Below are 11,471 nucleotides of genomic sequence, written 5' to 3'. Positions count from 1 at the left end.
AAGAAAGAAAGAAAGAAAGAAAGAAAGAAAGAAAGAAAGAAAGAGATGATAATCATTAGATTTCCAGTTTTAACTTCCTGAACAACCCTCTGATTTAGATGCTAAATTCTTTCAATCTTAGAGATTAGGACATAGAAACCAAAAGAGAATCAATTAGTTTGAAGTGTACATCTAGTAAAAGCTGGCAGAACCAGCATGGACCAGGTGATCTGACCCTAGGAACAAAGCCACTAGGTTTGGCCTCAGAACTCTGGCTCCAAGCAGCATCCCCAAATGCCGAGGTGAGCATGCAGCGCAAGTGGGGGGTGCAGTGTGCAGGGACCCATTCAGACATCTCCCCACTTACATGCCAGGAGTGGTTTGTGCAGGCCTGTGGCCCTTCCTGCTTCAGCCAGCTTGGTGGGGTCCTGTGTGTGCTCCCCGGCAGCGACCCCACGGCAGGGACACCTGATTGGTGAATCGCAGTCTCTCTCCACAATCCCTGGGTGGATGTGGTACCTGCACATTGCTGACTCTCACAGAGGCCCAGCAGACTCTGGGCCAGCTGATGAGTGCCCCTGCTCGGCCCTCTGGGAGGCCACAACTGGCCACAGTGAGCCTGTGCCACTGTGCGTACGTGTTGGCTTACGCTGCTCCCTTGGCTGGTTGCTTCTTTCCCTCCCCCTCTGCCTGCTTGCACAACCAAGTCTGACCTCATCCTTGGACCTTATTATCACTCATGCTTTCATTTATAAAAACATATGTACTATGTTTTTTTGTATGCCAGATGTTATTCTGTGGTGCATAGATGTGGTAGGATACAGCAGTAGACCACAATGATTCTTATTTCTGCCCTCACAGAGCTTATGTGGGTGTGCAAAGTGCTCGTGATTAGGTGAAAATACATATGCACAAAGAAAAATTCATGCCAGACCAATACTGACCAGATGCTAAGGTGAGCGTGCACCTGGCAATCACAGCGCAAGCGAAGCAGTCGGCTTTCCGTCCCTGTGATAAAATGCCTGAGGAATCACAAAGAAGCTGGAAGCTCATTGCCCAGTTGCAGAGGTTTCAGCCCATGGTCAGTTGGCCACGAGCTTTTGGGCTGGGGCGAGGCACTATGTCAAAGCTGGAAGGGTGTTTGTGTACAAAATAGCTCCCTCAAGCTGGCCAGGAAGGGATGAGGAAGGGAAGGAGCAGAAACACAGATCTTCTTCGGGGACACACCCAGCAGCCTAACTCACCCACGGGGCTCCATGGCCTCCCAAGAGTGTCACAGCCAGCATCCTAGACTGTGAGTGATCCTCCAAATCCAAACTACAGAGACAGGGAGTAGCCATTACTGGAGAGGTGACATTTCTGTGGAAGCCAGAAGGTTAAACAGCCGAAACTATGGTAAGCAGAAAAAAGGGATCCAAGCGCAGAGGTCTCCCAATTTCTATATCTTCTTAAATCTCAGGCAAACTTCTGTAGGTCTAAAATATTGCACCTAAAATGCACTTAAAGAGCCTAAAGCACTGACCGCCCCTTCGGACCACCACAGAGCACTGTGTAATGAGTACAAGCTGTTTTCCTTGCCTGACTGCCCACGGAGCAGGGAGTTTGTTTAACATTCCAGGAAGGGTGAAAGATCTACACAGTAAAGCCAAAGGCTTATAGCAGGACAGAAGAAGCCTAGTGACATGATTTCTGGGAGAAGACACTGGTTCACACACTGGGCGAGAGATCCCACACTAAGGGTCTGAAAGACCAGGAAATGGAAATGATTCAGAAGAGGAAAATGGAGGAGGTTTTGACAAGATCTTAAGTAAAAAGGCAGGAGTCCCTGCTAGAGGATGCTGGTTAGGATAGGTCTATGCTGCTGCCAACAGGACCAGTACAGCAGCTTCTTTACTTTTTGGGAGGATACAAGTAGCTCCCCAAGGCTTGTCATGTTCTGCAGGACCCAGGAGAAGCTGGGAAACTGGTGGCAATGGCTGACAGCTTAGAAAAATGGGGAGCCTCTGACCATGACATCCAACGGGCCTTTGTGGTTCCTGGATGGCGGAGCCAGAGAAGTAAGAGGCAATGTTGACCCAAAAGAGGGCACTGCTTTGGCTCCAGCTCTGTGGAAAGTCTTAGCTCACTCTTCCTCTGACCACCCACATCCACTGTCTTGAAAAATCTAGGGTATTACAAGGTGTGCTCTCTGCCAGTAGCAGTCACTGCAAGAAGGCTATGGATTCAAATTCAGAGAGCGGCGTTGCGGTGTTGTAGGGATCAGTGTGGTCTCAGGAGTCACACTTAGTACTGGGTTCACGTCCTTGGACTGCCACTTTTAGCTGCAACACCTTGGACAAGATCCTTGTATTTTCTGTGCATCTATTTCCTTATTTGTTAAAGTGGAGACTATAACAATTCCTTTCAAGTGAAGTTTTGAGAGAATTTCATAAGAATGCATGTGACTCGGCCAGAAGAGGGCCTGCAAGGGGGACAACCTGCTCAGGCCCCCCTCCTGCCCCTCTTGGACAGGAGCTTTCTTTCCTTCATAAAAAAAAGAGGGCCTGCACATAGAAGTTATGGCTGTTCTAGCCGGGAGGAGGTGGCTGTGACCTTTGGCCATCGTTTGTCCTCTGTGATTTTCTCTCTTTACCGCTAAAACGACAAGAATCACACCTTCTGTGCTGGACACTGAGATGGGTGACTGGGTCCTCCTCTGACCATGGATTTTTGCTTCCGTGTTTGAATTGGTTCCAGCAACAGCTTTCAGAGATCAGTCTCTCCAAAGATGGCAGAGGCTGAGAAGCCGTCTCCCTTTGGGTTACTGCCCTGCTTACTGGTCCACGTCTGGCAGCTGCTGGACAACGGAGCACGGGGAGAGGCCTGACCAATTGCCCAACATGGCCAACTCTGAACACATACTCACTTCTACAGAGATCCCCAGCTCCTGCTGAGCCATGTGGAACCTCGGATTCTCCTTCTGCCCACTCTTTGCTGCTTTTCTTTCTGCCAATCTTTGGGATAGACACATATGTCTTGACATGCATTTCATTTTCCTCCTCTTCTTCACCACCACAAGCTGTATCTTTTGTCAGATTCTGGGGATACCCTGAAACTTCTACCATAAAATTTCCTTCCATGACTAATACCACCAGGCGCTTTCCTAGGCCAACATAAATTCACTGTACGGGAGGCAGTTCAGAGCAGAGCTTGGTATTAATCCCAGAGTGTAGGAGCAGAGTCAGCCCTTCGCTTCCATCACAAAGAGTGGCCACAGGTCAGGATGAGGACCGCAGGCTCTGACCAAGACCTGCTCCAGGCACCAGGCACAGTTCCTACTTTCTGACTCCAGCCTCTTCACAGTAGTTGCTCACCCAGGAGCCACACTTTCGGCATTAGAAAAATGCTCATTTGCATAAAGACAGCTAAAATCCTTTGTAAAGCAAAGAAACACTCATTGTTAAACAGTCACTATCACGCGGACTATAACCATGAAAACAATTTTACAGCAGATTAAACACACTTAGTGAAAGAAGCCCAGTGCAAAAGCAGTCTCAACACTAAATTAGAGTTGAGCTAGCGGCTAGTGCTAGCGGAGGAGACAGCGACCAGACACAGCTTCCAGACCGCGCCACTGGGTCATCCTCCTGAGGTAAGTGGAACCTCTGCTCAGGTTAGCTGGAAGCATCTGCCAGAAGGAGCGATGAGGTACAGTGAGGGGACCAAGGAAAGGAAGCTAAGCCAAGGGAGGAGCGGATGGAAAAGACTGGTCTGGCCAAACCATCCAGGAAGTTGTATCAGATGAGGAGGCGAGGCGAGCATGGGGAGGCAGGGAGCCCACACTTCTTACATGGGGACAAGAGGTCTGAACATCAGGGATTCACACTAAGGCACACTAAACCGTCCTGACATTAAGAATAATCAGAATTTCACAAAAAATCTCAGATTTGTCTTCTTTTTTCTAATGAGTGTATTCTACCCACCTCCTCCTGTCTTAGTTACTTTTCTCTCATGGCCAAGACAAAATACCTGACACCCAATGTAAGGCCCAGATGATTTTTAAGTTCAAACTCCGGTTAGAAGAGACCACCCACCAGTTTAGGGCTGTAGGGTTGAGTAATCCATGTTCCTAAAACCTCAGGTGGAGTCATAAAACCTCAGGCCTAGCTAGAGTAAACATTACCCCCAGGCTTGGGGACATTCTTGTGAAATGGGACACAATGAAATAGGTCACAATGTCCAGTTAAACCCACCCATTCACAAAATGCAACCAAAACCACAGAGTTAGCTAACAGTTACCCTTTAACTAACCCCTCTTAGTTTCCTTAAAAAAGTCATATATTCTCAAACCCACCAATTATTTTAAAGGTCAACCTAAAACTAACCAATGCGATCCACTTCTGTAATTTGCTTGCTCCCTCCCATTTTGTGGTTTTTGCCTTTAAAAACTATGCCTGCTACACTGAAGGCGTGCTCTGTTCCTGCGTGTTCAGACCACCCTGCGTGCACGTAGATAATAAAGCTTTCCCTTTGTGATTTGCATGAGAGACTGACTCTTGGGGTCTTCCTTTGTGGCGATTCGACCCTTTCACCAAAATTAAGGAAAGAGAAGTTTATTTAGTTTACAGCTTGTGGAGGCTTCAGTCCATAATCAGCTGGCTCCAAGGCAAGGTGGCAGGGCACATGGGCAAGAATTCAAGGCAGGAGACAAGGAAAGTAGACAGAGCTAAAGGAGAGAGGAGCACGCTTCTCTTCCTCCCTTCTATTGCAAGTGGGCTGCCGCTGCTGTGGTGGTGTACGGACACTCGTACTGATGCAGGGAGCTGAGTTAGACAGAAACGTTACAGGCATCAGCCAGGCCCAGGCCCTAGAGGAGACCGCATGGAAGACAAGATGACCTCGCAACTTTGGGAGAGACGGACAGCCCTGCTGTGAGCCAGACCTCAAGACAAAAGAGTACAGAAATGCAGCCACATACTTCCCTAGGGCTGCACATCAGGGACTGATTTCTACATAAGTTTAATCACCTTCAGGCCAGAGAGTCCCTGAGCCAACCCCTACAGGAAAAGCCGGACATGTATGGATATGATCCATATCCACTTGCTATGTGACTCGCTTCCCCTTTTGGTCCTGGATTTTATCAATTTTACTTGAGCAATTATGCCTGCAGTCTTGTTTGCCCATAGTTTTGTCCTACCTCATGCCCACTTAGCGAGTTCCCATGTTTTCCACCTTCAACCTGCCTCCCCACATGGTTTTGCTCTATGAAAATTCCTAGAAAAGGCAACACTTTTGGGTCCCCCTTCTGTCCTTCTCTGGGATAGGAGCTTTCTTTCCCCCAATAAGTATATTCTGCTTTTGACCTCTATTGCTCCTAAGTTCATTCTTCAATTGTAGAGAGCTTCCTTCCCTTGGATAGATACCGTCTCCTTTCCCTCCTTCTGCACAGGATGAAGATGTTTACAAGGTAAGGACCCTGATGCCCTGCTGAGTCACTTAAACTTCTCAAGTTGACACAATATATCAACCGTAACACCTCCCTAACTGAAGAGTGCTGAAACTTCTCTGAGTTTTATCCTGTCCTTCTTTACTCTGTGGCCCTGTACACTGAGTCCTTCTAGTTATTTCTTAGGGCTGAAAATAGCCATCTACCTGAAATCAATATTCAGGCAAAACCTCAGTCATTCAGTCTTTTTTTTTTTTTTTTTTTTTCAGTATCGGGGATAGAACTCAGGACCTTATACTTGCCAGGCAGGCACTTATGCCACTGAGCTGTCTCCCCAGCCCTCAGCCATTCAGTTTTGCTCTTAACTTCATGCTTGCTTTTTGGAAAAAAATTCAGGAAATTTGGGCAAATATGAATAGCTAATAATAAGCAATATAAATTATATTGAAAAGCATGAAACACATCAACACCATTTAAAATCTCCCCAGATCTGGGTTAATAAGTCATCACTGAACCTGGAGGAGGGAAATGAATCTTGGGGGACAAAAAAGACAAAGGAATAGAACATATTGGGAATTAATTCATCACCATAAGCATCAGTCAGATAAATATGACTGTTGTCTCAGTCAGTTCAGGCACTTGGAAATACCAGAGCACGTGGCCTTAATGACTCATGTTTTACTTTCCTTGCATTAGAGAACCTGGAGTCGTCTTGATTAAATAATCTATTCAAAGATAAATACTCACGGGGAAAGAGAAATTATATTCTTTTTACCTTAAACCTGAAAACTCAAGAAAGATGGGATCAGATGAACAGTGGCACCTAGCTGAGCAGGGGGGAACTGGTTTCCAAGCTCACTGATGAACATCTCTAGTTCTGGGCTTCTAATTCTGGGCAAGATGACATGGTATCCTGCACCACTTACAAAGAACATTCCAAGGGCCGGCCAAATAGCTCAGTGGACTAATGCATCTGCAAGCAGGTGCAGAGGCCGAGGTTCAATCCCTGGGCCTGCCCTGCCAGCAGATCATTATGCCTGGATCTGGCCCTGACTGTCTGAATTCAGACATGGGTCGCAGGTCTCTGGCAGAGTTATCCTTGGTGCAAAGGTGCAGGCCGAACCCGGACAGTGGACTGTAGCCCAGCACCACTCTTGGCTCCTGCTCCTCCTGGGGAAAGAGCTTGAATTTTGGTTGTAACTGAGTGTCTATGTGCTCAGAGCATCTCAGGGAAAGTGAGTTTTCCAGATAGCGGGGCAGCATGGAGCCAGGAACTGCGACAGGGCACGCTTCTCAGCCATTCAGCTCCCTTTGCACCTTCATGAGGCCCAGAGGGGCACAGAGCTGCAGGGCTTCATGGCTTGACAGCTGCAAAGTCACCTAGGTATGGAGAAATAGCTCCGTTTTGGTTACTGCCAACAGGCTATGCAATGGGGCCATTCTCTTCCTTTACTGGGTCTTCCCAGACACCCAAGAGCCAATATTACAAATTTAGAATGAGGCATTCCTGGAGTGTTCTTCCCATAGTTGTGCCCATTAGGGGCAAGCTGACATGGTATCCTGCACCACTTAAAGACAGCACTCCAAGGGTCAGCCAAGTAACTCAGCAGACTAAAGTGCCTGCAAGCAGGCACAGGGCCCAGGGTTCAATCCCCGGGCCTGCCCTGTCAGCCTTGCCCCACAGGGCACCCTGAGAAAGCAATTGAGACTGGGCGTGGTGGCGCTAGCCTGTAATCCCAGCTCTTGGGAGGCTGTAAACAAACGGATCACTATGAGTGGGATCTATTCCCACCAGGACTTTGTCGCCATGGAGACACCATGGAGTAGTCCAGCTGCAGGCAGGTGCTGTTGGCTACACTCACTTTCCTGGGAACTGAGAAGGAGAGAGGAGCTTTGGACAGTGTGAGGCTTAGGTGACTGCATCATGGGGAATTCTGATAAAGCAGTAACAAAATTGTTTCAGACAAATGAGTCTTTTATGAAACATATTACTCCAAAATAAAAAACTAAAATTAAACAGAAAGATTAGTTCTCCTTAGTCTTCACAAACTTATATTCATAGAAAATTAAACTATACATAGTTCTACCATAACAGTTTTAATTAATTAATTAATTAATTAATTTGGCACTGAGGATGAATCTAGGGCTCTGCCTACGCTAGGCAAAAGCTGCACCACCAAGTTAACCCCCTGCCCACAACAGCGCTGTTGTGAGGAAACATACTATTCCACATTTGCAGGATGAGTGAAATGTCCGGAACGCGGTGCCAGCGCACTCTGGGAAGGGGGCCTCTCCGCAGCCTGCTCACGGGGCAGCAGCCTGGCCTCACACTGGGGTCCTGATGCCTCGGGCTGCTAACCTAACTTGCAACCCCGCCTGAAGTGAAGACTCGTCTGGACACACGGATTTGCACCACGGTCCGAAGTATGTGATTAGCGTTAGTGCACAGAGGGTGAGCGGAGGGAGACTGCGCGCTGGGCGCCTCAGCCAGGCTGAGCCCTTGAAGTTTCCTGGGTTCACAGGTAATTGGCTGGCTCATTAGCTTGGCCAGAGCAGGCTTCGTGTGTGTGGAAGCTTCACGCGCTGCTACATCTTGCCTCCTCCTAGGAAGGCCCCGCGACAGGCTTTTCTCCTCCTGCTCGCCTCCTCGACCGCCCGGTTTCTCCTTGCTCTTCCCTCTGCGCGGCTCGTCCGGCTCTCCTCTCTGCTGGCTCCTTGGCGCCTCCGGCAGCACTGGCCTCGGTGTTTGTGCTTTGCTCTGTGCGCGCGAGGCTAATGAGGAGAGCTGCCAGGGCTTGAAATACTTCAAGGGTAAGGAAAGGTTAGAAGTGAAATTGGAGAGGTTGAGTCTGTGGAGACCTGCTGGGATTCTCTGGGCCGGCAGAGTCATTATTTTGTGAGATGAAAACTGATTATATCTGAAGGAGCATCAGAGTGATTTAGCTCGCGCCCGGTCCCTGTCAGCAAGCAATATCTCAGGCAGCACCCGAAGTTACCTAGCGTGGCCTTGTGTCCTGATCAGAAAGAACTTCGTGGCCAACACTTGGTGATGCTTCTTCAGCGCTACACTGTGCACTTTTTCAGGTCGCAATTTACTTTGACTATTAATGAATCCTGATGATCGCGTGTGCCCATAAGACACCCAGCGTGGGGCTCTCACCCCCTCTCAATGAGCAACCAATATTTTGTAGTTTGATTATTCTTCTGCTTCCATAAATGGAGTACGTAGGACATATTTCGTGTCTTGTGCATTTCACGCAGCGTTATCTCAGGGCCAGCAATGCCATTGTGCACATCAGTAGCCTGTGCTTCCCGTCGTGGTCTGTGACTGTGCTATCCCACGACTCAGTTATTCATAATTCAGCTGATGCATATTTTGGGTTTTTTAAATAAGGCCTCTATAAATAGTTTTTGCACAATTCCTTTTGTAAATATACGTCTTAAATTTCCTTGGTAAATATTGATAGCTAGCAGTAGAATTTTCTTGTCAAATGTGTGCTTGGCACTATATAAAACTGCCAAGGTGTTTACCAAATGGGTATTTCCTTTAATGTTCCCTCAGTTCCATGTGAAAGGTGCAGCTGCCTTTGTGCCCTTGAGAATGTTTGGTATAATTAGCCCTTAATTTAGTGATTTTAATTGGTCAGAGTCAGTATCCATTGTAATTTTATTTTGCATTACCCTAGTAAAAGATGCCACACATAAGTTCCTTGGCTTACTAGTACTACTATCTCCTTTTGTGAAGGATCTGGACATTTGCCTGTACTGCACTGAGGTTTTTCACCTAGTACAATTATTGAATTGTATACAGGAATGAAGCTCATGTGCATCTCAAATGTCACCAGCCCATTTATTCATAATAAATACCCTTTGACAAGCGATATATTTAATAAAAGTTTCTCTGTCTCTCTGTCTCTGTCTCTCTGTCTCTGTCTCCCCCACCCTTGATGTGTGATTAGTGTACTTGTATGTCTTCTAAGAAATGTTTTCCTAACTCTAGTGTCCTAAGGTCCCAGGTACTCTACACTTTATTTCAGAAGATTTATACATCTAACATTGATGTCAGATCTCTAATACATTTCAATTTTGTTTTACATATATTGTGTTAATAATATTCCCTATGTGTGTGAGTAGTAATTATGGCATAATTTTGTAACATTGTCATTGTCTTCATTGGCTACTTGATCAAAAATCAACTGACTACTCATTTGTAAGCCTATTCTATCTTCCTATTATGTTTTAGCACCTATCCTCATGCCAATACCAGGACTACATTGGCTTTTGCTTGGTTGTTTTGTTACTTTGTTTTGAGACAGGCTCTTGCTAAGTGTTATGGTTTATGTCTAGTTGTCCCCCTAAAGCTTCAGGTAGGTATGAGGGTACTTCAGGAGTTTGTGATTAATTCATGATCCAATGCTGGGATTATGGGTGTGAGTGCTGCTGGGATTATGGGAGTAAGTGCTACTGGAATTATGGGTGTGAGTGTTACAGCTGGCCTGGGGTGGCTGCTACACAGCCTGAATGCAACATAAGGGAGACAGACTTGCTCTCTGTAGCCATTGTTGCTGCTGTTCCTCCCTTTGGCTCTTGCTATTTTGCTGTCTTCTTATGCCATGAACGGCTGCCCTCTCCATGTGGCACTTTGCCTTGGAGCCAGCTGAGTATGAACTGAGACCTCTACGAATTGAGCAAAATAAGCCTTTCCTTCCCTAATTTTGGATGTCAGGTACTATGTCCCAGCAATGAGAGAGAAGTAATAGAGGCATTAAGTCACTATCCAGGTTGGGCTTCAGTTGATGACACCTCAACCTCAGGGAGTGCTGGGATGCACGTGTACACCGCAGTACCAGCTTAGCACTGTTTTGATCTTTATAGTAAATCTTGTACCATATTGGCTTTACATTTTTAAAATAGTTTAGTAATTCTAGATTTGTTGCTTATGCATATGTATTTTATTTATTTATTATTATTATTCTATCACTATTACTACTGTTAGCATGCTTGGAATCTAACAGTATAATTGATATTGTTATTTTTGTACTCGGAGCATTCTGCCCCTGTGCTCCATCCTCAGCTCCTGCTATAGTTAGAATCCACTTTTCAGGTTTTAGCTACACAGGGTGATGTTCCCTCTGACTCATCCAGTACAGCCGTAGGTTGTCCTGCCCCATCCTTGATTTCAGGGAAGCACTTATTCCACTGAGCCATCTCCCCGGCCCCCATCCTTGATTTCATGCAAACGGAGCCATGCGCAGTGTGAACGACCAACACTGTGAAATGTGCTACACTGCTAAGTTAGAGTTGTCAGTAGGCTTGATACACTGAAAGGTACTTTGACGTAGGATATTTTAAATTCATATTGGCTTTGCCAGGAGGTGACCTCGTAAGCTGAGGAGCATCTGAGTAGGACTAATGTAACGGATGTAGAGTTCAGCTCTACACATGGCTTCAGGTCTTGGAAGTTATCCTCTGTGAGTAATGAAAGAATAGGACATACATCACCCTGGGAAAGGCGAAGCCTTTACCACCCAGAGCCTCGCAGGGCAGTGAAACTATTCTGATATGAAAATAGCGAAGGCGTGACAGGATGCACTTGGGAAATCTAGACCTTTACAACACCTTAATGAATGCAAACTAAGAGGATCACCTAAGAGACTGAGCAACTATGGAACTTGCAGACTCACCAAATAATCCAGCTATACTAAATGCCTGAAACAGGAAGGAAGTTGGGGTATAGTTAGGAAGTCACAATCTGTCTATTTATTTATTTTTCTGGCTGGCTCAGCCTGCGCTGGGGGTGGTGCTGGCATGGCATGTGGTGCCGTGGGTCCAACCCCAGTCCTTGTTGGTTGCCTAAGCTTACCTAAGCATGTGCTTTAGACCGCTGAGCTATCTCACTGGCCCAAAAGTCACAATTTAAATTACTTTGGAAATGCATTAAGTATAAAAGATTAAAGGAAAAAGAAATTTTTCTCTTCGTTCATTGAAAAGAAAGTTTCATGCTATTACCTGTTTTTTTCTTTGTAAGAGAGAATCTCTTATGTCTATGGCTTAAACTCTGAGATAA

General features: G+C 46.4%; 1 pseudogene; it reads left to right on the top strand.

Moving 5' to 3' along the window:
- The window catches only part of LOC101592388, a 74,263-nt pseudogene that overhangs the window by 36,949 nt on the left and 25,843 nt on the right, over positions 1 to 11,471 (top strand).

This window comes from Octodon degus, unplaced genomic scaffold (genome assembly GCF_000260255.1).
Source record: "Octodon degus isolate 3935 unplaced genomic scaffold, OctDeg1.0 scaffold00182, whole genome shotgun sequence".
In the NCBI taxonomy this organism is placed as follows: Eukaryota; Metazoa; Chordata; class Mammalia; order Rodentia; family Octodontidae; genus Octodon; species Octodon degus.
Note: the sequence above shows the minus strand (reverse complement) of the source record. Positions and strands in the feature narration are given on the sequence as shown.